Source organism: Lonchura striata, chromosome 5 (genome assembly GCF_050655825.1).
Source record: "Lonchura striata isolate lonStrDom1 chromosome 5, ASM5065582v1, whole genome shotgun sequence".
NCBI classification, from domain to species: domain Eukaryota; kingdom Metazoa; phylum Chordata; class Aves; order Passeriformes; family Estrildidae; genus Lonchura; species Lonchura striata.
This window is the reverse complement of record NC_140707.1, coordinates 38,538,373-38,566,370: the sequence shown is the minus strand read 5'-3', so window position 1 is coordinate 38,566,370 and position 27,998 is coordinate 38,538,373. Positions and strand designations below refer to the sequence as shown.

At 40.8% G+C, this 27,998-nt stretch overlaps 1 protein-coding gene across 15 annotated transcripts in view; it reads right to left on the bottom strand.

The window, feature by feature from the left end:
* The window catches only part of DPF3 (double PHD fingers 3), a 189,702-nt gene that overhangs the window by 137,203 nt on the left and 24,501 nt on the right, over nucleotides 1-27,998 (bottom strand). Inside the window, exon 1 of one of the 15 annotated variants that reach the window (XM_085581985.1) lies at nucleotides 2-27,987. The exons of the other annotated variants lie outside the window; for them this stretch is intronic. The gene's annotated coding sequence lies outside the window, so the exon portion shown is untranslated. Of the gene's footprint in view, nucleotide 1; nucleotides 27,988-27,998 lie in introns of those variants that run through there. 15 annotated transcript variants of the gene reach the window in all.

Here is a 27,998-nt window from a genome sequence, read left to right as displayed (position 1 = left end):
CCTGAAGGAGCAGGGATCAGGCTAGGAGAGCAGCAGCCAGGCAAGTGCCATGCCAACAGCATGCTACAAAAGCACCAAGGGAGGAGGTCCAAATTGCCCCTCTGAAAGGCACAGGAGTACTGTTCACTCTACATCAACAGCAGCTCCCCACCCCAGTCCCCACAACGAGCCTAATCCTTAACAGCCACTCTGAAAACTAAGTTGCACACAATGAAGTATATGTTTTTAAGAGAACCTTGTCAGCAGGAACAGTACATTTATCATTTGTCTTCAGATACAACTGTAAAAGAGGGAAAAGGCTGTCTTCAGAGTGTTCCCAGGGTCCCCCTCTGTCCTGCCAAGCATATCTAAAGGCTTTACTTCTCTGACTGAGAAGCTTTAGTGAGCCCAGACCCTGTGATAGAGATGTAGCATCATTTGTTGATTCATTAAAGATTTAGCAGAAGACAGTTGCTCTCTGCCCACTTGTGATCTCCCTATGACCAATTCTCTGTCACTCATATAGTCTCCAATCCAGTTCTACCTCATTCATTCATTTGAATTTGGAAGCCAGCCAAGCACAAAGACAGGAGACATCCCATGAATTGATATGTCCATACTGGTGCCTTTTGTATAAAACATTGAATCTGACTATGGGGGGGACTAATTTGCATGTGAGGAATAAGGAAAGAGAGGAAAAAGAAGATAAGTACTGCTGATCCTCATTTGCCTTACCATAAGTCAGACTGGTCTACAGTACAAAAGGCAGCTGAGCAGATAGTTCAGTGTGTGATCTTGTGTCAGCTACTCATTTCCTTGCATTTCTGTTTATTGATCATGAAGTGGGGCAAAAGCAGGCACATTTCCTGAAAAAAAATAATCAAGCTAGCTTCCAAACCAGGTGAATAAGTTATGGAAAGCTAAATGTATCCTGGCAAGCACGAAAGAGCCTCACTTTGTTTCAGTTGGAGATAGGTTGTCATCATATACAAAAAAGGGCCAGCCAATAAAACCTGCATGAAACAGGTTTTCTTTACACTCTAGACAACTTTATTGGGAAGAATATTATTCATTTTCACATGTCTTCTGTGTAGTCAGTCAGTCAATAAACAGGAATGGTCAAGTGCCTACCTTGATTCTCAGAAGCTATCAACAGTTCTCAACTCACTTTCAGTATCAAAAACCCATTAACCAGGTCTTACCTGTTCCCATGGACTGATTTAATGTTTTGCACAATGTAGTGTTCTTCCTCAAAGTTCTATTCCAGAGTCTTATGATTAATGCAGCAGTAGCTTTCATAGGTAAAATGTTTCCAACTCTTGGGTTTGCAGGGAATACCTTGGGCTTGTAACTCAAAGGCTCAAAATCCAATATGTAAAGACAAGCATTCAAAAAGGCACCATTTAAAAATGGCTTTTAACCTTCCTGAAGAGAAGGATCAGCCTGTGTTGCAATTTTCAGATGACCAGTACTGCAACCCTACATAATGGATCTGAACATGACCTAGCAGTATGCCCAGATGCCCATGAAGCCCAGTGGCATTCTGGCTTGGATCAGCAATAGTGTGGCCAGCAGGACCAGGGCAGTGATTGTCCCCCCTGTACTCAGCACGCTGAGGCTGCACCTTGAATCCTGTGTCCAGTTTTGAGCCCCTCACTGCAAGAAAGGCATTGAGGTGCGTGCCAGAGCATGTTCACTGGAGCTGTAAAAGGTCTAGAACATAAGTGCTATGAGGAGCAGCTGAGTCAGCTGGGCTTGTTCAGCCTGAAGAAAAGGAGTCCCAGGTGTACCTTTATCAGTCTCTGCAACTCCCTGAAAGAAGATTGTAGCCAGATGGGGATCAGCCTCTTCTCCCAGCCAGTGACAGGAGGAGAGGAAATGGCCTCAAGCTGCACCACAGGAGAGTCAGGTTGGTCATCAAGAATTTCTTCATAGGAGTTGTTAAGTATTGGAACAGACTTACCAGGGTGGTGGTGGAGTCACCCTCTCTAGAGGTGATCAAGATGTTAGTGGATATGGCCTTTAGTACCAAGGTCTAGTTAGACAAGGTGGTGATTGGTCAAAGGTTGAACCTAATGATCTTAGAGGTCTTTTTGGTCTTTTCCAACCTAAGTGGTTCTGTGAGAAGCAGTAGTCCTGGTTATTATACAAGCTTCTACTTTTCAACATGGCACAGACAGAGAACTATGATTAGAACTTCTTGGTTTAATATCTCTCATTTACTAAATCTGTTTGCAAAATTATTTTCTCACCTCTGGAGATCTCTTGCCCTCTCCCACAAGAGTACAAGAATCTAAAAGTCTTAGAAAAGGGCATAAACTGACAATACATTAAAGAAATGTCTTTAAGTCAATTACAGTGCTTTGCTTTGATTTTAACCTCTGGCGCCTTGTGAATTATTATGTAACTTCCACTTAAAAAGAAATAAAGCAGAAAATATCAAAATGGAATGTTCTTACGTGTTCTAAAACTTTTCCAAAAAACAACTTCAACCATTTGAATTAGGAAATTAATTCAAAATCAACTGTATTCTGCAAACTGTATTGGTTTTGATGAATTGGCATACTCCACTCCAAAACACTCAGTGAAAACAGCCCCCAGTCTTCTCTAGTTTCCAAATAATTACCCCAGAAGCTTCCTGCTCCCTCTATCTACTCCACAAGCTGAACACACAGCATTCTGTTCTTGGTCAAACCCTGAAGAAATTTCAGGTAACTCTTCAATAAGAAGGTCCAGTCCTGCATTTATATGTGTCTTAGACATTCTCTGATTATAGACATGTGAACATTAAAATTTTCAGCTAAAAAATAAATCAGTGTTTCTTTGAGGTCTTCCATTTCTTTTCAAGGTGTTAGAAGCAAGAAAGTTAAAAATACATATGAAATCCAGAGAGGGGGGGAAGCTGCCCTACTAAAAGACTCCACCTTCAACCACACCTTTCATTTATTTGTACTTCTTCAAGATCTGTAATATCACTGAACTGAAACAAAGTCCACACCTTTCTATTAAACATCTGTTGTAGAACTTGAGTTACCAAAATTCATGTTGGCCTTTTCCACACAGCTTCTCCTGACAGTGACCTACTCCTGCATATATGGTATGCATAGCACAGAGTTTGTAAACTGGAGGGGTGGGGTGCTTCAATTTAGTTTCCCGTGGACAAGTAGACACATCGCTAGAAACACTATTAGAGCTCCTTCCCTTGGAGAGAAGCCACAGGCTTAAAAGGGTTGTGGAGCAGAAAATATCTTCTCATTCCTTTGAATGAAGGAGCCTTTGATCTTTTAAGGCAAGGTGAGGGTGTCTAGTAAGATCTTGCCTGTAAGGAAGCTGTAGATAAAGGAAAGAACCTGCAACCACCAAAATACAAAGAGGAGTACTTCTTTTCCTCCATCATCCCATCCTTGTCCTAAAGTTAATACCTTAGTAAATGTCAACTGCCACTGAAGCAGGTAATTCAACATTAGCAAAAGACTTCAGCTCCAAATCTCAGAATTCCTTTTTGAATCTGCTGCTGGGCAGGTGCCCTCAGCAAACTGTATACCAAACCAGCTGGGTGCATACATGTACACGTATACATGTAGAAGCAATCTCAGATAATCATGAGGAGCAATCTCAGGTAATCATGATGCACACAATAATTACAGGTTGTCTCTCAATAGGCCCTTTTAAGGCTTTTTACAAGTATGCACCAACTAACCCTTAAACACTCCTTTAGTGCATATGAGGTTTATTGTTTTCCTTATATAGGAAACCAAACTGAATCCCTGAGCAGTTAAATAACCTGTCCAAGGACACTAAGGATGCAAGAAAGACAGGTTGGTTGTTCTGACTCATGATGCCCGAAATCCAACTGCTAGGCATGCTTTTCATTCTAGTTTCTCCAGGCAGCTTGCAGAGTTAATTAACATTTTCAGGAAACACAGAATCTGAATTGTCCAACTTGACTAGACAGAGAAGAGGAAGGAGGCTCATCTTTTATATACTTACATCTCAGGCTCAATATTTCTGTCCAAATAGTATTCTCTGGGCTCAAGGGAAGAGAAAGACAGGTTTCTAAGCTTTTTGGAACCTCAACCTAGCAAAGGAGACATGTCCTCTTACAGCTTCAGGTGTTCAGTGGTACATGGAGAGTCAAATGGTATATAACTTTAGCAGGTGTCAGGTGAGAGGGTCAGAGGTTCTGGTTCTGTTTAAAAGCCTTGCTTTCATAGAAAAATGGGAACAGCTAAGCAACATGTTCAAAGAGTAACACCAACTGGGGCAGATCAGGATAAACGGAAGCATGGTAAGGATTTCATAAAGTTCTTTTCAAATTAGGAGCTGCAGGCAGAAACCATTATCATTGCATTGCTGCCTCCAGTGTATCCAACTCAACTGTTGTTAGTCTGTACCTGTACCCTTTATTTCTGGCATTATATTTTTTTAAGATGACTTTTTTTCTGTACAGTGCAGTTTTTCCAAGAATAACCGTTTCAAATTCATCTTGCCACTTCAGAATACATGATCAAAAATTACAAATACAACATCCTGTCCCACGCAAAATCTACTGCCTCCAGCACTCAAAGTATCTCTATTGACACTAGTGACAAGGGTTTCAGAGAGGGTCTGATGAAATGATGCAGTCAGGTGAACCTCTATGGGGAGCACCTCAGTGGGGCTCTCAACAAGCTGTCTCCAAGATGACTGACAGTCATAAGGAATTGTATTATACATATGCATATAATATTACATAAATAATATCCAGAGAGAGGCATGCTTCATCATGCTTAACACAAGTATAGGGACCAGCAACTCCTAAATGCTATGTAAATCTTTCTCAAGCCCTAGGCCTCTGAATTCAGTTCACCCTTCCTTCTCTCTCTCTTTCAATTCCCCAGTTTTAAAAATGGGAATACCATTACATGGCTCCATCACAGGAATTTTCATATTATAACTGGTGTTGTGCTTTGAAGATGTGAACTTCTACTCTGAGCACTTTAATTCAAGGCATGAAGAGTGGACAAAGAGGCATCATAATAACACACTTTTTTGACTATTTCTGCACTACATAGAGTCATACAGCAGTGATTAAATATGCAAAATCCTGTATAGCATGGACTCAATTCAGCATAAAGCCTATTAAGTCTGTTCACTGGCTGCACAGAATTCATCAGCACAGTTCTTGAAAATAGAGTTGCTTTCTTGAAGCTACTCTCCCACCCATAGTTCCAGTGGATGTAGTGAAAGGCATGGTAGTATTTAAGCAGTGACTGTAAGAAGGTGTGGTCCCTTACTACCAAGTCTGTAATGAAGAGAAGCAAATATAGGGCAGATTGTGGCTCCTTTCTTAAGGAGGTGTGTTCGGATAGTGGCAGCAGAGGAAGGAATCTCTGAGGCACACTGCACAGGATACAGAGGTTTCCTGCTCAGAGCTGTCCTGGTCACTAGCACAATGTCCACTGCCAATTTTGAAGCTCTGTCCTGGACAGGAGACAGAACTAATCATGGCAGTAAAGTCATCCATCAAATTTCTACAAGAAATTTGTATAGCAAACTTGAACATTGTGTAGCAACTTGAACATTTTTTTTTTTTTTTAACACGTAACAGATGAGCATCACTCCAAATCATACCTGGAAGACTATGTCCTTGGGACCACCGCAACACTACAAATACCAACCTCCTGGAAAACCTTTCCTGACACAAAACAGCTTTACTCTTCCCCCTTAAATATGAACAGCATAATGCCTACATTCCACTTTTATGCACCTCTAACTCATGGACTGGGCTTCTCCTCTCCATCCCTTTTTCTTACACATATGATATGAAAGACAGGAATATGTTTTCCTTGTGTGTGCTAATCATCACTGCAAAAATGAGAGTGCAAGGGTGAAACAATCATTTAGGGCAACATTAAAGTTGATTCTAATGCCAATATTTTATATACCAACAGAGCCTGAGTCCCATTTAACCACCCTTGGCACACTTTGTGCTGTTGTTAACACCTGGTCAGAATGTGACAGGTTTCAAAATGAAATATTTCACGTGCTCTGCTGGTGAATGAACCACCATGTCAGAAAAGTGAATAAACCACCATATCAGGAAAACACTGAAGCTCACTTACCAGAAACTAATTTATACTGATCAGTTTGGAATACAAAAAAGCACAAAATAGGGAACAACTCAAATTACTCTAGCAGAAGCAGATAGGTGGTAAGAGTGGGAGATAGCCTTTGTTGTGTTTGATGATGAAGTTTGTTGGGAGCTGTTGTTGGGCTTTTAGGACTAAATGCATCCAGGTGACACAAAGTCTGCAGCATCTTTATGAGAAAGTCTGTCTGAGAGAAGTGGGGAGGGAGAAGAGCTGATCAGGTCAGTTTAGCTGCTCACAGGCAGGCAGACACCAAAGGATTTACTCTCAGGCTTCCCCTTGACATCTCCTTACTAAACTCAATGGGCACAGAACCTGTGAACCAAGGAGCAAAATAAATGGGATTACATATCTAACTCCCTACCAGCTCCTGAGAGAAGGAAGTGGGAATGGGAAAGACACCAGAGAGAGGATCTGTTGGAGCAAACAGCACCTCTGAAAAAGCATTCACCGTCTGTTTAGCCTAAATAATTGGGCTCTCGTGATAAACCTCTCACTTAAGACCCCTAGTAAACATTTAAAATCCAGCTTCAAAAAAAGTTCCCAGAATAAGACTCTGGATGATGCAGACAACAGGTCTGGCTTGGAATAACAAATCCTGCTTAGTAGCCCAAAAGTTAAGTCTATGAGCCAAAGCAACAGGCTCTTTGCTTCTGCTTCCTCCCACAGCAGTAACCCACAAAACTTCAACAGGACAGTTGTGCAGTTTGTGTCCATGCTGCAATACCCTGGTGCAGAGGTAGCCCTAGCACTCTCTTGCCCTTTCCTGCCTCCACTCTTCATTGGAAGGAGTAGGAGGAAGAGAGATTTCCTTCCATTACCAGTGGGCAGAAAAGCAATCAGATGCCCTGAGCTGTGGTATGACCCGGAGTAATTGAGTCTATAAAACCCTGAATGCAGAGAAGAGCTTCTGCCTCACACCTCCTCCTAGGAACAAGAATACAATTATCACCAGCTTTGGCACCTGCTGCTGAAGATGTGTTTTACTCTCTTTTGCCATGAGAGTCCTCCCACTGTTCCCACTGCACCTTCCCAAACTCTCTCTTTCCACTTTGGGTCTGGAAAAGAAGACATGTTGTTTTTCCAGACATAAGTCTTCTCATCTAAAATCCCAAGGATATCACACCAGACCCCACAAGCTATCCTCTCCAGGGGACACTGTGGATAGCTAATTGCTCTCATGTTCTTCATTTGCTAAGGTATGCCCACCCCAGCAGTTCTCAGGGACCAGGACCAGTGGTAGATGCCAGCTGGAAGTTCTTTGGGTCAGAAACTGCTCAATTAGTACAAGGAAATCACAGCCTAGTGGGAGCTACTTACAATACTAATTTCTAGTTAATAGCAATTTTTAAAGGAATTAATTAAAGGAAATGTCTTTAATTTGTATTACAATCTGTCTTTCTGTGTCCTCATTTCCCTTCTGGCCTACAAAACTTCTTTTCATACCTTACCATCCATGTCTCTACCATGCTTCCTATTCATTCCCCAATGTCCTTTTGTCAGTCACTTCCCCAAACAGGACTCTCCCTAATCAGCCGTTCTTCAATAAAGTACTTCTGCCTTAGAATCCAGGCAGTCATCTTCTCTAAGTTTTCCTGTGTCACCATTTATTGTACCCAGCCGTTAAGATTTGTTTTCACACCCTCCAAAGGATTTGAGAGTTTGCCCCACTATTTTACTCTTCATTGGCATACAAGGAGAGCACTGCCCTGTGAACTTACATTTTAGTAGAGTCCCTATTACAATTACAGGGAAACCAAGAGATTAGTGAGGAAAAAAAACCTGCATACATGTCCCCAACCCATGCGAACACCAGTTTATTCAAATCAAAAAGCTGCAAGACCCTTAAAGGATCAGATGCCTTCTTATCTGCAGTCCTTTTCTTTTACTTATTCTCAAAGCAAAGCAGCACACACATGTATGCACACACATTTTCTTTTCAATCCTTCCCTCAGTCCTGACCTCTTGCCCCTGCTTCAACAGTGGTAACTCATCACTTCACCTTGTCACAGGTTTACCTATCTTTCTCCATCTCATTTTGGCCTTTCCAAGGATTAAAGAAATAGAATATCCTAATATCCATAAATAATTCTATTTTCTTCCACTAAAAATAACGACAAAAACTGAGATTGAGCTTGGAAGACTGGCAAAGAGACTGTTACTAGGCATCTTAAAAAGAAGGGTTAAACTACAGGAGGGGATTCAAAATTAACCCTTTCACTGTGTTATCAACTGCCTTAAAACTTCTAGATTATGGCTTTCCAGAGACCCAAAGGATAGAGAAAATCTTTAACTAGAACTGGGATTGCACATGGATAAAAGAAAGTGAAACGAAGGCACAATACTCACATAAATTGAAATATTAACACTGAATTAGCATTTGTGTTTCTATTTTAGCTTAACATATTTTGCTTCATTTTTATGGGCACTTCAGGTGTTCCATACACCCTTCAGTACTTCACTCAAGAAGTGGCATATATTCAACTAGAATGTTTGTTTTCTTGGGGGGTTGGGTGTGGTGTCTGCTGGGTTTTAGTTGTGGTTATTTTGAGTTTTTTTAATCTGTGATTTTGCTTCATCACTGGATGCCTTTGGTCACTGGGCAGAGAGTAAGTAATGGAACATACAGAGTCAATCAGAAGTCACATTAGCAAGGAAAGCCTGAGAAAAGACCACCCTCTGAGCACACTCCCTGGCAGCATAGGCAGGGTGGATGCCCTTTGCACAGAGCTACTGTTTGCATAGCATAGAGTATCTGTTTGCTAGGCCATGTTTAGGTGCCTCCCCACAATTCTGCAAAGAGCAAGAGGGCATGGTGGCCCTCGTACAGAATTTACACATGGGCAAGAGGAAACTACATAAAATTGTGAGTAAGACGTAATTCAAATAACCATTTTTTCCCAAGTCAAAAAGTAGCTGTAACTGGCACACAAGCAACTTAGAGTGTAAATGGAAACAAATTCCAGGGTGCCATGGTTTAATCCCAGCTGGCAACTAAGTACCACACAGGCAGGCACTCACTCTACACACAGCCTGCAATGGGGAATAGAATCAGGTTAAAAAAAAAAAAAAAAAAGTAAAACTCATGGGTTCAGATAAGAACAGTTAAATAATTGGCACAAAATAAAGTATATTAATACCAATACTAATTATTTTACTGCCAGCCTCTCCACACAATCCACACATCGTCTTAGCAGCCAGCTGCCGTGACCCTGTGAACCCATCAGCAAGCACTAGAAACATGCAATAATATCAAGAAGCAATTGCACATCTTTTGCCTTACATTTGCAATGTAGACTTGCATTCACATTGTCTCTGCCCCCATATCCAGTAGGAGTATTCCACGTGGAAGCACGAAGCAGATACATTCATAGGACCTGCTGATTTCTTCTGCTGTGGTAAGGTTCTCCAAGGAACCTTATTTCATTGGAAAAGTGTTTAGAAGTTTATTAGTCGGACTTAGAGGAGCTTTGCAGAAGCACCCGGGTCCTCTCCCCCACTTTGTGACCTGTAGCAGCTTTGAGGCAGAGTACTGATGCGATCCCAGCACTTGAATCCCGGTAGTGACGGTGATCAGGTAAGTCTTCTTGGTCATGCTGTCAAAGTCTGTGTTTCATCTCTAAAGATTTCCCAAAAATGTGATAGCTGAGAGCTCAAATACTGATACATAAAAGGAGCACATTAGAGGTTCCTCCCAGCTGTAGAAAGCTGTGGGAACACCTAGCTAACACACTGAGAAAGATGGATTTTGTTATGTCCTTTACCCAATGTGTACAGTGTCCTGGAACCATCTACAGCTATCTGATCAAGTGCCTAATATGTAATTATTAATCATCCCACTGAATGCCTTTAATTTAGAACAAGAAAGTCTGTCTTCTCATCAGAATTCAGACATGCTACTGCCCACCATGAAGAGAGGACAGCCACCTTATGTGCAAGTGCCATCAGTTGCCTTTCATTATAAATATTAACTTATAAGACATGTCTGCAAATGGCCACAGGAGCAGAAAGAGAGCCACATGGAAGACCAAAGGTCACCTATGATTGTGAATCTGAGACATGACTGGAAAATTCATTCCACACACAGTGACCTAGTGAGAGCAAAAACAAAAAAAAAAAGCAAAATGAAACTGCAACAGGACAGAAAAGACAATAAAAATATCACTTCCTCTAGTCAGATCAGACCACTGCAGATTTCCCAGGGGTTCACCCTGACAGCTTTGACACACACCCCCCAAACAAATAAGTATAGGAACAGCTAATTAAGATTTTTTTCCCCTAGAATGAATCTGAATATAGGTTTTACTTCATACTCAGTCTGAATGAGAGGCCTATGAACAGACATTAGAGACAGCAAATTTCTTAAATGTAATGGCCATTAAGAAAATCAGCATCAAAGACTTTGCATTCACTCTCAAGTTTCAGCACTTAGTCCTTTATAACCATGTATCTCAAACTTCTCTTTAGGAAGAGACATAAATGATTTTGCGTATTGTTTTCCATAGGGAAACACTACAGCACAGGACTTGTCTGAAAATATACGGAAAGTCAGTAGTGTAGGCAGAAGCTAAATGCAAGTCTCTGCATTACCAGTCTGGATCATGCCATTTCCTCTGTACAGAAGCCAAAGTGTATGTTTAATAAACAGGTTGTCTCAGGTTGTTGCAAGACCTGGGTGAACTGGCACACCGACTTCCCCCTAGGGTTGACATGCAGGAGCAAACATTGCAAAGAACAAAATAAAACTGATTATTCAGCCAGTAATCATAATTCCATTTTGCATTTCTGGGTCTCTTATTTTGAAACTTCTCAAGGCCTTTCTTGCAACACTGCTAAGTACTATGTGACTGCCAGAGACCTTGAAACAAAAATGGCCATGTCAGGTCAGACCAAAGGTCCATCTAACATGGTCTTAAACTTAGACCAGTATGGAATCCCTAAGGAGGCACACAAAATATGGATATAGTGATATTCTTCAGGAAATGTACTTGCATCTCATCTCAGCCTCTGGCAAACTGTGATTCAGATATCAAGGAATTCAACAGCCATTGAAGGATCTACCTTCTGTAATGCTGATGTTTTTTGAGCCCATGTAAACTTCAATATCCCATACATCCCATTGTAAAGAGTTTCACAGGTTTATTTAACATTTAGCAAAAAATGTATCTCCTTTTGTTCCTTTTGAACCAGCCTCTTGATAATCTCATTTGAAGTCCTAACTTTTGACTTCAAGAGGGAGAATGAACATACATCCATCCCCTATTTGCCCTTCCATGATGCTCCTGATCTCAGGAACCTCTCTCATAGAGAGAGACTCAGAAATCTTTTTGCAGACTGGAAAATCTGAACCAATTTAGTAATTCTTCATACAGAAGTCATTCCTTTTGATCCTCCTTGTATCTTTCTCAGTACATCTTTCAGCTTATTGTATCCTTTTCAACACAGGGAAACCAAACTGCTCACAGTATTCCAGCATGCTTCAAACCTTGGACTTATATAGAATTACAGAAACATAGAATCATTTAGGTTGAAAAAGATCAGTAAGGTCTCAAATATATTCTCATAATAATGATGTTTGTTTTCTTTCCTTTGATACTAACTCCTAACATTCAGCCTGCATCTCTTCCTTCCTCTCTATATTTATTTTAATTACCTTATTATTATCTTTACCTATTACTCAGCACAAATATCATATTTTATTTTATCTATTATAACTCCAAAATCTTTATTCTCAGTAACTAATTCTGTCCCCATTCCTGTATATATTAATTTGGGATATTTTTCCCTATGTATCTTAATTTACATTTATCTAAACTGAACATAACCAGTCATTTTAATGACACAAATAATTCCGTTTCATGGGATTTTTCTTCAACACTTTGCAGCAACCTTGATTTCTTTCCACATGGAGCATCCTTAGTATTATCAGCTTAGTCTGCCACGTCCTCTTCACATTCTTTCCCAGATCATTTGCATTTATCAGTCAGGACAGGCCCACTTACTGATCCCACAGAGCCTCCCTGGGTGACCTGACCAGTTGCTCCTAGCCTGTGCTTTGAAGGTTTTAACCAAGTGTGCCTCGGGAGGACTTCTCAAGGCAGCTTAGCTTCTTTAAAAGCTTCAAGAGAAGAACATTATCAAAGCCATTTGCAAACCAGGCTGAGCATGCTGGTGGCTGCCAAGTGGGAGTGGCTGCCACTGGAGGAAAGCTCCCAGCTGCATGTGCCATTCCCATTTTCCCTACCACCGTGTCTGGATAAAGAGGAGTCACCCTCCCCTTGTTCTCCATCTCTGCTCTTCCTACTTCTTTCTTCCCCATTCCTGGACTAGCATGGGCCCTGACCCGTAATCCTTGGAGAGCCAAAATGGAGCTTTGCCTGCACTGCCAGATTCCCTTAGAGCACAGGTAGTCCCAGGCAGCACCAGTGCCACTAGAGTAGGTGATGCCCTACGTAAGCATACTGATGAGGGATTTTGTAAGAGCTGTTGCTATAGAGGTGTGTGACCAACTTACAGCACAAAACAATGCTTCACACAAGCACTGTCCCCTACTGTGTAGCCACAGTTTTATTATATATATATAACTTTCATCACCATTCAAACAATCTCCAACTAAGCAAAGGTCTACCTTTGCTACCAGGACTCCTTAGTGATATCCTGGAACAAATAAGGATTGGGTCCAATATCAGACAGTACGCTTAAGCTCAACATCACATTTTATGTTCATGCATATGTAAAAGGAAACATTGAGTGAAACTCTGAGCAGGTCTGTTAGGAAACAAAATCACTTCATGTAACACTTAAGTAAGAGATACTTCTTAGGGACCAATAGTTCCTCCTTTAGCTCCTCTCTGATCTCTCTTAGTGTATCCCCCCTCTGATGCCCTTCCTGGTGTGAAACCTCATTAATTCCCCTCTCTGGGATTAGGTTCTAGTCTGTACACAAACTATTGCATCATGATTATTTCCCATTTTAAGTTTCACTCATGAGAAACTGTTAAGAAATAAACAAAGGGGGGGGAAAAACTTCCCAAAATAAGGTGCAGTTTAAATGTAACAGTAGGAACAAGGAAGAATTCAAAATATTTTAAATTAAAATTCCTTGTGCCTTCTCTGTCTGCATTCTATCCTCCCATGAAGATGCAACAACAGGCCTAGCTGCATGTCAGTCTCTTCCCAGCTAGAAACTATCCAAAGAAGCACTATGTCACCTGGGGAGGATTCTTCCCCCTCCCTATTCACTGGGTTAATTTTTTTACTCCCTTAATTCAAAACTAGTTTATGTTTGATCCAGTGGAGACTTCCAGTGCCATCTGTCCCTTGGTACTAGGTACCATTACTTATAGTGTTCATTTATGGATGCTCTTGGTCTTGTTTTTGTCCTCTTGATTTTATTTTTTTTAATCCTTCACAGATAGAAAATAATCTGAGGATATATGGCATCCAAAGCATCAAAGAGTAGGTCCAAATGTCACACTAGAAAGATGAAAATTTCTGAATAGTCCCATCCTGAAATGGCTTAGTGAAGCAAAGTGCCTGCAACAACTTCTGTGCAGGAATGTACTGGGAAATTTAAAGGCAGTGGCTGCTCTTTATCATCTCAGTGTAGAGAACCACTCAGGATGAGCACAGCTCATCTGACAGAAGCAGTTTTGCAGGTAGCTCAAACTGGAAAATAAGCACTAAAGCACATGAGAATCTTTTGAAAGCAGAGCAAATTAATTGTACAGTTGGTATTAACATATGGATGAAACATTGCTTTAAAAGTTCAAACAGCAACTGTCAGCTGAACAAAGTTGGCAGAAGAGTAACAAATGAGTTTTGCAATTGTGCTATTTTTACTATGCAATACCAATACTGTATAAAAGAACAAATGTTGTGTATAAGTTCAATGCCAAACCTAAACCATTACTAACAGTGTTGTTATGATGCAATTAAAATGTCACCATCATTATTTGCTGAAAAGGATTTTATCCCCCTCCCCAAGCAAGTGTTTTCATTACTGGAGTTTTACTAGGCATGTTTGTGAGAAAGAAAGGTGAAGGAATAACCCAACTCAAATATTTAAAAACATTTAACCGTTCTGGCTCATTGACAACTGTATGCTCTCCCTGTGATTTTTTAAGAGCTGCTGACGCCTCATGGAAAAAACTTTGAAAAACATATTATTGAAAAACAATTTTGCCAATGTGTCATATTTTCTGTCTTATCCCTTCTCTTGCTTTTTACTGCTAGAAGAATCCACATGAAAACAGAACCTTGATTCTTTAGGTAGACAGAATTTGGATCTGAGCTCTGCCAAAGCACGTGGGTGTTTGGATCCTGTCCACATTTAACTTCAGATCCAGGTTCAATCTTCAAAGCTCACAAGAAGTGCTGAGATCCAGGATTTTGTTTTGACCCACCCCTGTTACTAAGAAGCAGTCTGCTGTCTGTCCTGTTAAACTACAGGCTTCTGCTAAGGATCTCATAGGTGGCTACCACTGTCTACATTTGCTGCCAAATTATAAGCATCAGGCACTACTGGATATCTGAGAAGGACAGAGAGTCTGAAAAATTAAGGGGGGGAGGAGGGGAGGTGGAATAAAAGGAATTTTCTCTGATGGTACTGTTGTCTTGAAATAACATAGACTTTGTTTGTGTCTCACACTGGCATAACTTTTGGACTTCAGTGAAATCACACTGACTGAGTACAAACAAAAACCACAGTCTTTATGAAGCTGAAGGGGTTTCTTTTCACATTCACTGTGTTGAAACAACACATTCCAGCCCAGCCATAGAAGCTCCTGCTGACTTGTGAGCACAGAAAACAGAGATTCACCCCAAATCTCCCACTCTGCAAATTACTGTGAGTGGAAAAGAAGAGCAAGGCAAACTTTCTCAGCTCAGAAAGATGCCAAACTGGACATAATTTCAAAATAGAATCAAATTTCAGTATGGCCTTGGCTCTTTTCCTGATTTAGCTATGCAGGGCAGAACAATGGAAATGCTGGATAGATACCTTCCTTGGGAGTGTGCAAGAGGGCATACTTTTCATGTGACCTTGCCCCTCTTTTTATCAAATCACTTCTTACTTTCACTGACATTTATCCCAAGGACACAAAAGCAAAGAGAGGAAACTAGCATGCACACTACCTGCCTGCTCCAATAAAAGTTTTTCATCAGTGGATTTACCAACTGGGATATCTGAGGATGACTGACAGAACTTAGGTGCCCAGGGTTTCTGTTTTATTGTTGCCAAGTCATGAGACAGAACACACAAACCTAGGAGAGGACTGAAAAACTAGAATTTTGTGAGGGGCAAGCTGACACCTACCATATGCATTGGGAGAAGGAAGAAAACAGCAACAGTACATAAAGCAGTCTCCAGATTCCTGAAGTGTCATCCATCTGCCATCCTCTTACATTGTGTAGTATCACAGTACTAGACAACTTGTCACACAGGCCTTAAAGGGCTACTTAATTTAACTAGAGAGAGGGATTTGTTCACAGAACTTCACTCTGAAGAACCAGTAACTAGCAGCAGATTGATAGATGAAATAGAAAAAAATTACCAACTCTACTTCAAGTTCTCCACTGTCTTGCACTTCATGTGGTCATTTACATCTGGACACAGTGAATGTGTAACACTTTCAAACCAGAAAAGCAGTAATTTAAACTCATTTTCACTGCATTAGGCAGAAGACTGAAGAATCAGGCCCTCTCTTACAAGCAAAATGTCCCTGACAATGAATGATGAGTAAAATACAGGCTGTGTATTCCGCTTGTTTTGGAAAGCAGTCAATTTAGAAAGGTTACCATAAGACAGAGGCAAAAATCTGCCCCTGAACTCCCAACATCTCAAGCCATAGCCTTGTCAATAGTACACAGGGTGCAAAAGATTATGGCTAGCTCAGGCCATTAGTTTCCTTTCTGGGCAGGAATCCCAGCATAACAGATACTTATGCATATTCTGTCCTCATTTTATCTAATTACAAATATCTCTCTAGGGATGGGGAGGGGAGAAGAGGTTTGATCACACGATTTTAGGTCACTTATGCAAGGTCTTGCTGGGATATGCATTGATCCAAAGACTGCTATATTTCAAAAGTTTGGATAGTAATATAGTAAGAAAAAAAAAGAAAGGTATATGTATAATTCTTTCCTATTTCTATGATTTTGTGAAACTGACCAGTAGAAAAGACTTGAAAAATGTACTATTGTAAATCACTAAGGGGCATATGGAAATGTTTAAAATCTAAGGACATAGATTAATGAACAATACCATGTTTTCCTAAACACCATGTATAAATACAATCTTTCTTTCCTATATTATACCTAATAAGTGTATATTAGTGTGTGTACTACACACAGTTTTCTCTGAGTAAGACCAATAACACTTGAGAAAAATGGAATAAGGTAATTTAAAAATCAACTTTATGTTGCTCTTTTGGATTTCTACTTAATGGTTGAAACTCTGGTGAAAGATACAACATTGTTTCACACTGATGAAATCTTAAAAGCCACATTTAGGCATCATCTAATTAAGCAAAACAACTTTGTATTAGACAGAATCACCCCCGCTTTCCCTACATCAACACGGCATAAGTCTTCTGCAATCCAAGAATAAGTACAAAATTGAGGAGTACTCATCATCATCACAAAGTACTTCAAACCTGTTCCTTAAGCATGGGAGCAGCAGAATACAGGAGAACATTGGGAATTTCTTTTAGAGAAAAATGCAAGAATTGTTTGAAACTCGTATCAAAAGACTAGAAAAGTTATTGGCTGAATAACTGCCTTGGAAAAGGACATCAGAATTGAACAGACACCATTCAGAAGCAGAAAACAGTAGTAACCAAATTTTAAAAATGGATCTGGAAGGTCAGGAAGTATAGGGAGGATTGCCGAAGTCAAGAGTTATAACTTGCAAAAGCTACTAAAAACCAGCAATATTCTTCAGGCATCCAAACAAAAGCGACAAGAAAGTTCAGCTGGTTTGCAGCTAGAATGGTACATAGATTAAATACAACATAGGTACAAGCATAGAACTAAAGGAATGTTGTGTTTCACTGAAATGACTGTGGTGGAATCCACAATGACATTTGTGCAGTCATGGCATAAATTCTGAATCATCTCTGCCCAAGAACAGCAACGTGAAACCATACATCTACCAGCAAGTTCTTTAAACAGATACTGCAAATCATGATTGCTACTATATTACCAGAGTATAACAAGCAAAATAAGATACTCATTGTTAACTGTTTTAGAACACAGGCCATGGGATTTCAGTGAGACTAACTGAGCTACAGTTTACTAACACACAATTTTTTAAGTGCAAAACAATCAAGAACAGTCTTGAATAAGGAAACAACAAAGATGTAAGATTGATACCTGGTGACAGAGTAACTTGATATGTGGCTTCCATAAGATACTCCTTAGATATCTGGACTCCTAGAGAATGTTTCATACAGTAGTATATGAGAAATTACTGAAAATGGAGATCAGAAATATTAAAAGAATTGTGAGAAGACTGAAAAACTACCAGAAGAGGATTGAACACAGAGACAGTGCTGATGAGAAGTTACTTCTGGAGTCCTGGGAGCTGAAATCAGTATTTCCATTAATGGCCTTGGCACAAAAAGTGTGTGTGTTGAGAAAAGCTAGCCACTTACATAAGCTGAAGGGACACCAAGGAAATTAAAAGCATCAGACAAGAAGAACTGGATGGAGTGAATTCAGTATAAATTTCACTTAATAACTTGCAGATCATCATCTCAACGACAGCTGAAAGGACAGAAGAAGAAACATAACAGTATTAGTCTACCACAAGATAACTGTAAACCAGCAGCACTATACAACCACAAACAAATGCAAAAGCAAGGTTTTCCCAGAAGAGGTAAAAAATAAAGTTACTGTAGAGGGCAAAACCACCTGGAACAAAGTACAACTCTGTCTACTCACATGCAAGAAAGTTGAATGTGAGTAATCCAAGCTGGAGTAGAGACAATAAAGACAATAAATACTTCAGTGACCAAAGGAAAGGAAAAGATAGCACAGACAGTCTACTATATCAAAACAAAGACTGACAGGACTTATAACAGTGTTGCACAAATGTACATGTCATAGTGGAGAGGAAGACATGGAGGGAGCAATAGTATTTAAACTAACAACTTCACGCTGGCACCAGAACAAATGGGAATAAACTGGTCACAAGTAGGGCTAGGCTAGGGATTAAAATGCTATTTCCAGCCACCAGAGCGGTGGGTTTTGGAACTCTCCCAAGAGGAGTAATGGGAACAAACAGTCCAAGTGGGGATTTAAGACTTTTCAGTTTATGAAAGAGATTATCTGACATGGTACCAGAGAACTGGACATAAGACCCAGGAACCCTTCTTTAAACCTACATTTCCATTAACTGAGCCACTGTGGCCAATTTGGTCTTTGTCTTCTTGTCCGAAAGTGCTCACACAGGACCCAGTTAGTGGCAACTAGGATGGCAGCATTTATGATATAGGTACCTATAGGAACAGAACCAGGCTCATGGTGACCATATGCTCAGGACAAAAATCATAGACTCTTGCTTTAACAGGCACTCTAGCCCACCCTGAGTTGGGCTTTGATCATAGCACAACATGCAAGGAAATCTTATTCAAGACACTCATGGCGCCTTAGGTGCTTTGCCAAGGGACCATTAGCCAGCATCCAAACCATTCTTCCAGAGGAGGGTGCAGAACTCCCTTCAAAGGTAGCCTACATCAAACCCCAGGACTGAGCATCTCCCAGACACTCCAGCCTTAAAGAACTCACTGCTCTTTCATGAAATCCTGTTAGCCAAGTACTCAGAGGAGAACTCTGCACTGCAGGTGCTGCCTGGAACAACCACACAAGAACTACTGGCCAGCTTAACGAGGCCTTTTGGACAAGCAAAATTAAAACCCGAGGGAGGCAGAATGACAGAAAGCAAAAGAAATATCCAGGCTTAGCAGAATCTCCTCACACTAAGACTGAAATTTTCATGCAGCTTTGGGCCCTGTTGTAAAAAGCAGTACTTATAAAGACAAAAGCAATAGGTCAAACTCCTACAGCTCTGAAAATAGATGCATCGGAGGGAAAAAACCTGACAGGTCCTGATTGATAACCATGCTTGAGGGAAGATGCTTGAGGAAAACTGCTGCAGCAAAGGCTGCAGGGAGTTACTTCTTCCAAACCCTGCTGCAGCAGAAAAGGCACATGTGGCTGCTAGAGCAGGAGATGGACATGGTTAATTGACTGGGAAAGTTTAGCAGAGATGAAATTAATGCAAAGAGCTCAGAGCCCAGGCATGGAATTCTGTTACCAAGGGAAGCAACCATTCGGCTGGAATTGCAATCCATTTTCAGGTCAGAGCCTTTCTCAAAGGCAGAGTGCTCACCCCTCATCCGCTGCTCTTCTTCTGTTCTGAGGGGTGCATGGAGGAGAAGGCAGCTGAAAACAGCAGCCTGCGAAATACATTGTCCTTTGAGGGCCAGCTAGGTTTCAACTTTGCATGGTGAGTGTGTTTTGCAGTGAGGAATTCAGAAGACGTGTCAGGAGACAGCCTCTTCTAACCCTAGAACTTTGTGGATAAGTTAGTTGTGGAAACAAAACGGGAAAGTTAATAATAAGGGAGCAGAAGATTTACTTTCAGATCTCAGCAGAATGAGTACCTGAACCAGATATGTTTGCAATCTGGTCAGATGAGAATGCCAGGAGTTAGTTACTGTGGAATCACAGCAACAACACACAAAAATATAAATTAAACAACTATTTTTTAAAAGTAAAGCTGACTGCAGGAAAAGATAGGAAAGATACAAACACACACCACAGCACCACAGACCAGATGACACAGATGATCTTACCCAGTGATGTGCTGCCAACATTTGGATAAGTAGTACCCACGACTTGTATTCCTTTCAGCTGGTGTCTCTTTTTCCTCAGTAAGGGAGGACTAGACCTGGGAACTTCTTAATTTCCTCTGCCATTTTAACAAAGTGGGTTTAAATACACATATTTACAAGCAGCCACATAAAACTATTCTCACACCGATGACTTTGAAATCATACTGAACAGACTGGTGCACAGCATTTATATTTTGAAATGCAATAGTTGCCACTTGGTTCATTTCCATGGTAAAGTCTTTTCATCCCAAAAATGCCTTTATTAGCTCTGGGCATAAATCACTGCCAGTAAGGATGGTATAACAATAATTTTTTGTGAACTTCTTCCATCAGAGCTAGGCAGGCAGTCTTAACTCACTTTGTCCTCTCCTCAGTTTGGTCATGAAAGTGCTAACAAGGAAGGATTCCCACTCACCTTCAAAATATCACTCTCATGCCCAACACCAAAAGCAAAGCAATGTTGAGTCAATGGTTGATGGTGTGACTAGTGTGACCAAGTCAAACAGTGCCATTTCATTCTTCCCACAGAATAATGGAAGAAATTACACCACAAAAAGGACCATGATGCTTAATTAAGGCATGATTATAAAGCATTTTTCTGGCACAAAAGTGACACATACTTTACATTGCAAATAACATAGTTTTTCTAGTTACTTCATGCTGGAATCTCCTGAAATCCTCATTGTAGGATATGCAGAGAGGAAATCCCAGGTGGGAGAAATTTTATATAGCTGCTTTCTGCTCATTTTGAAGAAACTTAACTTGGTAGAGCTACTCACAGAAGGCCAAGCTAGTTTTGCAGGTTAAGAGAGACTCTCCTTTAGACCTGTGTTCATACATCAGAAGTTAACTACATTTTAGCAAAATTCCAGCTAGTCAGGCAGAGAAGTCACTAGAGTTAAACCTAACTGTGACAGTGAGTTCATGACTTACCTGTGTTATAAAACAAGTCAGTGGGCAGATTTAATTTAGTAGGCATTCATCTGCCATGCTGCAACCACAAAACAAAGCTGCCTCTCCCTGTGCATAGAGGCAAGTCACTGAAATGAGTCTTGCTCCAAGACAGCCCCAAAATGCATCACCTCATAATCCCCATCCACCTCCAAAACACTCAGGTAGATCACAGAGAGTCCATCCTTCCAGTCCAGAAGCCATTAAAGTCTCTCTTCCTCATCCTGTATGAGGGACCTGAAACAAACCTTTCATTTTGGGAAATGACTCAGGAAGAGCATGTGAGGAAGCAGAGCAACAAACAACACATAAGGCGGATATAAATCCAGATAAAGTATTATAATCATTAAAGGGTTGCTGCTCCCTGAAGGTTGGCAAAACGAAGAGAGTTAATTAAAAGCAATCTCCACACAGTGCTGAGCCAGCCTGCCCTGATAAATCAGCAGCCAGGACTGCGCTCATAGAGGTCAATGGGGGAAAGAGGTTGGGAGGCAGGGGAAAGCAAGGAGAAGATAAAACATTTAGCTGAGACTACTGACAAAAACAAATTGGATCTGGTGACAGAAAATGGAGAAGGGTTTTCAACGTATTTCCCCCACCAACACTATTTTGTTAGATTTCAACCTCAGGAATGCCTGTTTGCCACCAACATAATACCAGTAACCTGACTGAGTTCCCATTCATTTGCATCAGCACAGGAAGAGAAAGAAGCAAGAAGCCTTTGGAGCCCCATCCTGCCTGTGAAGGTATTAACATCACTTTCATCCACATGCCATTAGATCACTGAAGGGTAACATCACCCACGTTAACAGAAACATCATTTGTGGAGAAGCAGATCCTAAAAATTAAAGGATCAGATATGATGAAGCAGTAGAAGTTCCCATCACCAAACCTCACCCATCACATCTCACATGCCTCTTAATTTGTACTATCCCAGCTATAAAAGGTACTAATCTCTGAATTAAAATTGTGATCATGATTTAATCCACATTTCACATAAATAGGTATATGTTAATGAACTAAAAACTTGGAGAATAAACAATCTCTAGAAAACACAAAAACCTACAGTCTTCAAAGCAACTTTTAGTAGTTCAGAAAAAAAAAAATGCATAAACAGTCAGGGAAAGTTTGTAGATATAAGTGAGTTCATTATATGATTTCTGATATTGAACACTCAGGAGAACAGTCTCACATATAATGCCCACCAAAGGAGTTTAGCAGCAAAACAGCTTTATGAGCCACTGTTTCCATTATTCTTTATTCAAACTGCACAGGTTTTAAAGTAATCATAAAAATAAAATGTATTTGTCCCCATCATTGACTAAACACAGTCTTTCAGGAAAAAATATTGAGACCAAAATACTTGAGAAGTCACAAATCTATGGATTACTTTCTACAAAACTGTTCTTGAAAGGAAAGTGGAATGAAAATATAGACATGACTTTTCCCCTGAAGAAATAATACTAACTTTGTGTCTCCACAATAAGTTTCTTTTTCACAGTCTTCACTGGATAGTGAATTATCTGGGCTATAACTCCAACCACTATGATTTTTTTCCCCAACTCTTTGAGTAGTCACATTAGATTGTAGATCCACAGGAATACTAGAAAATACAAAGTTCCTAGAAGCAGACCAAAAACTTCACAGCCCTGTGACACAAAGCACTGAAATGGTGTTCACTTACTCTTCCAAAACATAAAAAGCACCCAAAACATTTTCAAGAGGGAAATTTGTTCCAACAGCCATAATCTATCTTCCTGTGGCTCTCATGAAGCCAACTCAAAGCATAAAAGCAGCATAAGCACTGTACTTTGCATTTTGGCAGAAGTAGCATGCCCACATCTGATCAGATCAAATCAGCCCTGCCAGATGATGCGGTAGGGCAGGCTGAAATTAACCAACTCAGGGCATGGCCTTATTTCACTGCTCTGCACCTGATTTTCTTTGCACTGTCCCACCTATCTAGATTTCTGACAACTAAAAGGCAGGATGCATTAAACCATGTGTTGGTAGAAAAGTTAGCACAATATCTTAACAAAGGCTTTGTGTATTGTACCACAAACAGGAATCTGAGCAAAAACAAGGGAGAGAAACTATAAGTTACATAGAGTTCCTTTCTTTTGCATAGTAAAATTTCATATATGTTACAGTTAGAATTTTATATTCATTTATGAATTATCAGAAAGCAAGTAGAAAGTTACCAGACTAACAGAACTCACAGTTTTGTATGAATGGAGAGATGATCCTCAGGTTGGATCAGTTTTGTCACAACAGACTGTGACATTAAATATCACTTCCAGCCTCTCTTACCAGAAGAACACTGATGTAGTCAGTGTCCCCATCAACACCTGAGCAGGAGACTCTCTCCCAGTTACAGTTCAGCAGAACATGAAATTAATGCATCGGGATTTGGCAAGCACACGCTGCTGATCACAGCCACCTAGTGCACACTCATCAGTACCTGTCCCTCCCCTGCTCTTGCTGCTCCACTGGTTCCCTGTGAAGCCTCCCCTCAGACAAGGCTGGAGTGCCAGTAAAACCTTCCATGTGGCTGGAATCGTAACTCTCTGACCGCACCCGGCTCAGGCAGGTAACCTGAAAACCGAGACACGTGCTGACATACTCCTGCTGCTATTCCCACTCTGGAGAGGATGGTGGTGTGAGAAGGATATTTGCCAGCAGCCATTGAGACACTGCATTATTCTTTTCTGAGACATCTGCTGGGAATCTGTGGTTAAAATATGCTCTGCTGGGAAATAAACCATATATAACAATTAATTTAAAAAGTATCATGCTTTGAATAATTTAGGCTATTAAAGATAAATAAGGATTTTAAATTTTTGGTATTCAAGAATTCACTTACAATATTTGTGTTCCAGGTCACTCAGTTTGGACAGTAAAAACACACTGCGCAGTTCTCTTCTTTCTTTTGAAATAAGAAAGAAGAAAACCACTTTCTGCTTCCCTTGCACTCATCCAGAGTATATAGGTTTGTTCCACAAACTGTAGAGAATTTTTTAAAAAAAGAAGCCATCTGAAATTTTTTGGTTTTGAAAAAGAAAAGTATTCTTAAAGTATGATTCCTTTTAGATTGTGTTGTTGAGATAACTTTCCCTTTAAGAAACAAACCAGTGCAAAAACTGAGACCTGCACTAAGGAAGTGATTAATGCTCCTCAGTCTCTGCATCCTGGGCAAAATTGCCAGGCAAAGCCAGAAGAGCAGCACAGTCCTAATGAAGCCCTCAGAACAGGCCTCAAGCAACACTGCCTTGGTGCTGCCTGTCTGCACATGGGAGTATGTCACCCCAGACAGGGAAACCTCAGATCAGAGGTTGGTCTCTCCAAGGATAAAAAAAAAAAAACAACTCCCGGAACAGATTCATTCCACTCCTACAAGTCCTCAGGGATAAACAATACAGGAATGGTTCTTGCTCAAGGCAACATCACATACAGACAACACAGTGATGAGCCCAGAATAAATACCAAGATTGTAAAATTGATCTACTGAGCAAAGAAATTCAGCTCTGACATGAAAGACAAACCAGAGTGAGAAAATTCCAGATTCGGCATATTATAATGCTAAAAGAAGGTTTATTCACAGCCAGTGGGGGCTTTGGAATGCCTCATACAGAAGAGGTACAGCCAACTGTCATAAGCTGTAGAAGACAGACATACAAGATGGACAAGGTCTGCTCTCGAGAGCAACCTTCAAATACCATGCTTCCAGTTTTAGGAAAGCAGAGGAGGAAATCAATTTTCATTAGGCTCCACAAAGGATGAGCCACACGACCTTCCCCATGACTCAGACTGACACAGATCCCACTTTGCTCTACGTACCTGACTTCTGCGTAAAGTATTCCCACTTGGACACTGTGAATCCTATCTAATGGGCATCATGCATCCAGCCTATGGGACAAGTGCTTACCTTGAAATTATAACACCCTCCAAAAAATCATACCTTTAGGCCTCTGTAGTACAACCCATATAGTTCAATATTGCTTTCATACACCAGAAATAATCTTTTAAAAACTTTTTCTTCAGTGGCAATTTGAGATATAACCTCCATCCATCCATGCATCTAGACAGACTGTGAAAGACTGAAAGACCAACAAAACAAAATTACAAAAGCACTGCAACATCTAATCATGCATTAGTGAGTGGTGGAATCAGACATAACACTGTAACAAGCAACATGCCATTTTTCAGAGCCTCCCATATTCAAAACCAGTGTATTATTAGGTCTTCCAACTTGCCTTTTCTGCCTTCCAATGACTTTGGTTTTATGCTTATATCTCCCCATGTAAACACAGTAGCATTCATCCCATTTTCTCTGAAAGCTGCTGCTGAGATATTAGAAAATATGGTTTTCATGTGGACAACAGTTTTGATTTTAAGTGTGTCACATTAGGGCTCATTTGTGGTTTTAAGTAACATCAGAACCACACTGGAATTGCTGTAGAGATTTTGGTACATGGTTTAATGTGCCCAACAAACCCTGTTCTGTCAAGCAGAAGAAAATTCCCTTTTGCAAGGCCACATTAAAATCACCTCCACATCACTTGTAAACACTGAACTAGCAACCTGTCTATTTTATTGCTTCCACCTGCTGAAAGCAGCACTGCATGTTATACATTCACTTTAATATTAAAAATCAGCAACCAGATGCTTATACAACAATGTCCACAAAAAAAAAAAAATCAGTCTTCATCAGCACTTAATCAGGACATAGGGCTGTTTCAAGGATGTGTAATGGGATACAGGACCTTCCAGTTAAGAGTCCCCAGCCTGAGTTTAAGCCAGAATAATCACTAGTGAAGTACTCTTGCCATACAAGACCCCAAGACCCACACTGGTCTCTTGCCAATGTGAAACAGGGATGCAAACACAGACCACTTCTTCACAGGTGTCTTATGACACAGAATTCATCATCACAAGGAAGGTCATTTGGCAGCCCAAAGGTCGGAGTTGGCTGTCAAGGCAATTTTATCTGAGAAGGTACAGCAATTGAAAACCCAACTGCTGCTGTGTGTTTGCAGTGGGAATGCGGATACAGAACAGGCCTGGTAGATCAGCTCTGTGCTGTAGATCTAGCATTGTGCACACAAACCTGTGATGATCTGCTCCCCAAACACCTTGCAGAGAATAAGTGTATATCAAAGTTATCCAACAACGCAGTCAGCATGGAAGCGAGATCGCTGCCCTGAGCAGAAGGGAGAGCACTGGCACTTCTAAACTCCTGGGAGGCAACAGCTGTCTGGTGAGTGTCCAGCAGAGCGCTACACGGCACGGGGGACCTCACACGCTGAAATGGTAACAACCTATGTTCCACTTAGTGTGTTCAATTGACAACCTGAAATAAAAGTCATTCGTGGGAGTAAAGACAGAGAAGGGGTGGGAGGAAACCAGCTCTGCTTCTAGACAAGGCTGTGTAAATTACAAGGTCTTAATTACATTAAGTGCATTATGGTACCATATGCACATCACTAATAAGGCAGAGATGGAGGAAATGGGACTAAATGCTAAAACTGGAAGTTGAATGCCTGCATTCTAGACTTCATCTTTTAGAGAGATTCTGAACCACTTTGTCCTAGTTTAGCCATCCATAAAACAAAGGCAATAATCCTTTCTTCACAGGGGCGTTGAGAGGTTTAATTAATTAATGTTTACAAAGTCCACTGAGATTTCTGACTGACATTTGAAGTAATTCAGAATACTTTCTAAATGCATTTGTTTCTTCTACTGTACCACTCAAATGTCTTCATATTAAAATATCCAAAGAAGAAGATGGAAACAAAAAATATGGAGATACACACACAAACTAGTGGGGGGAAAAAAGCATCAACAACTTCAGCACTTTGAATCCACTGTTGTCCCATCAAAGCTGTCAGAATACTGCCATTTCTACAGATGAAGAAGCATGTGCTTGTCCAAACACCTGCTACCTTTACCTTGCAGATCTGTTAAACTTAGATCTCAGATATTTTTGTCTGTAGCACCGTAAACAACAAGCTAATAAATGGCAGAAATAACAGACAGTCATGTCAGGTAAACTGGTGCACCAGAGGAAGTGAAGGGGAGAAGAGCAGAGGGAAGAAAGCACCAAAAGAGAACCAGAAAGTGACAGAGAAAAGGCAAGTTGAGTAGGGAGAAACCAATCATTAATAAGGGACTCCACACACTGAGCTGTTCTATGAAATGCATTCCCATAGATGCTCAGGTACTGGAATACATTATTCAGAGAGAGTAGTGTAGCATGAACAAGGCCACATGTGTGTCCAAGTGCCAGAGACAAACTGAATATTAGACACTCCTAAATGCACAAGCATACACAAGGAGCTGCTTGATACCTGAGCCAGGATTTCTCAGTCCCTACATTGTCCCCCATTTCGGAGCAAAACCTTTGTGTGGCCGGTTTCTGTAGGGGGCGTTTGTGGGTTCTGAGATACAATCAAAACGCAGACAGAGGAAATGCAAATGTCATTCAGCTCCCGTTCATTGTCAGGAAGGACACATGAGGATAAAACAATGTGGACTGCATCCCTCCCCTATTATGTGTCCTACTGCTTTTGTCCTAATTTATCCCATGCATAATTTATTTACATGTGTATTGTTTCCCGATCAGCAACTTTAAAGAATAAGTGAAAATTATAAAATGTTTTATTAAACAAGTTGTCAACAAAATTACAGATGGTGTCAGACAGCCAGTACCAATTCTACTTCCTCCACATAGCCTTAGTACTTTAAAAGGCACACAGAGAAAAGCGAAACCAGCACTTGATGTCTATTGTTTCCTCCTCTCACACCCCCCAGGGGCGAGGGGAGGAGAAGGGAGCTAATTATAAATGGCCTCATCCTGTCCTCCCAGACTTCAGCAGCAGCGGGATCGGGCCCCGATTCATTTCGGCACAAGCGGCCCTTCGGCAGGGAGCGCCGCGGCTGCCGGGAGCCCCACGGTGCCACGAAGTGCGGTGCGAGGCGGCAAGGTCCCGTCCGCCGGCGGGGCGGGGGCCGGGGCCGCCAGCCGTGCTCCCGTGGCCGC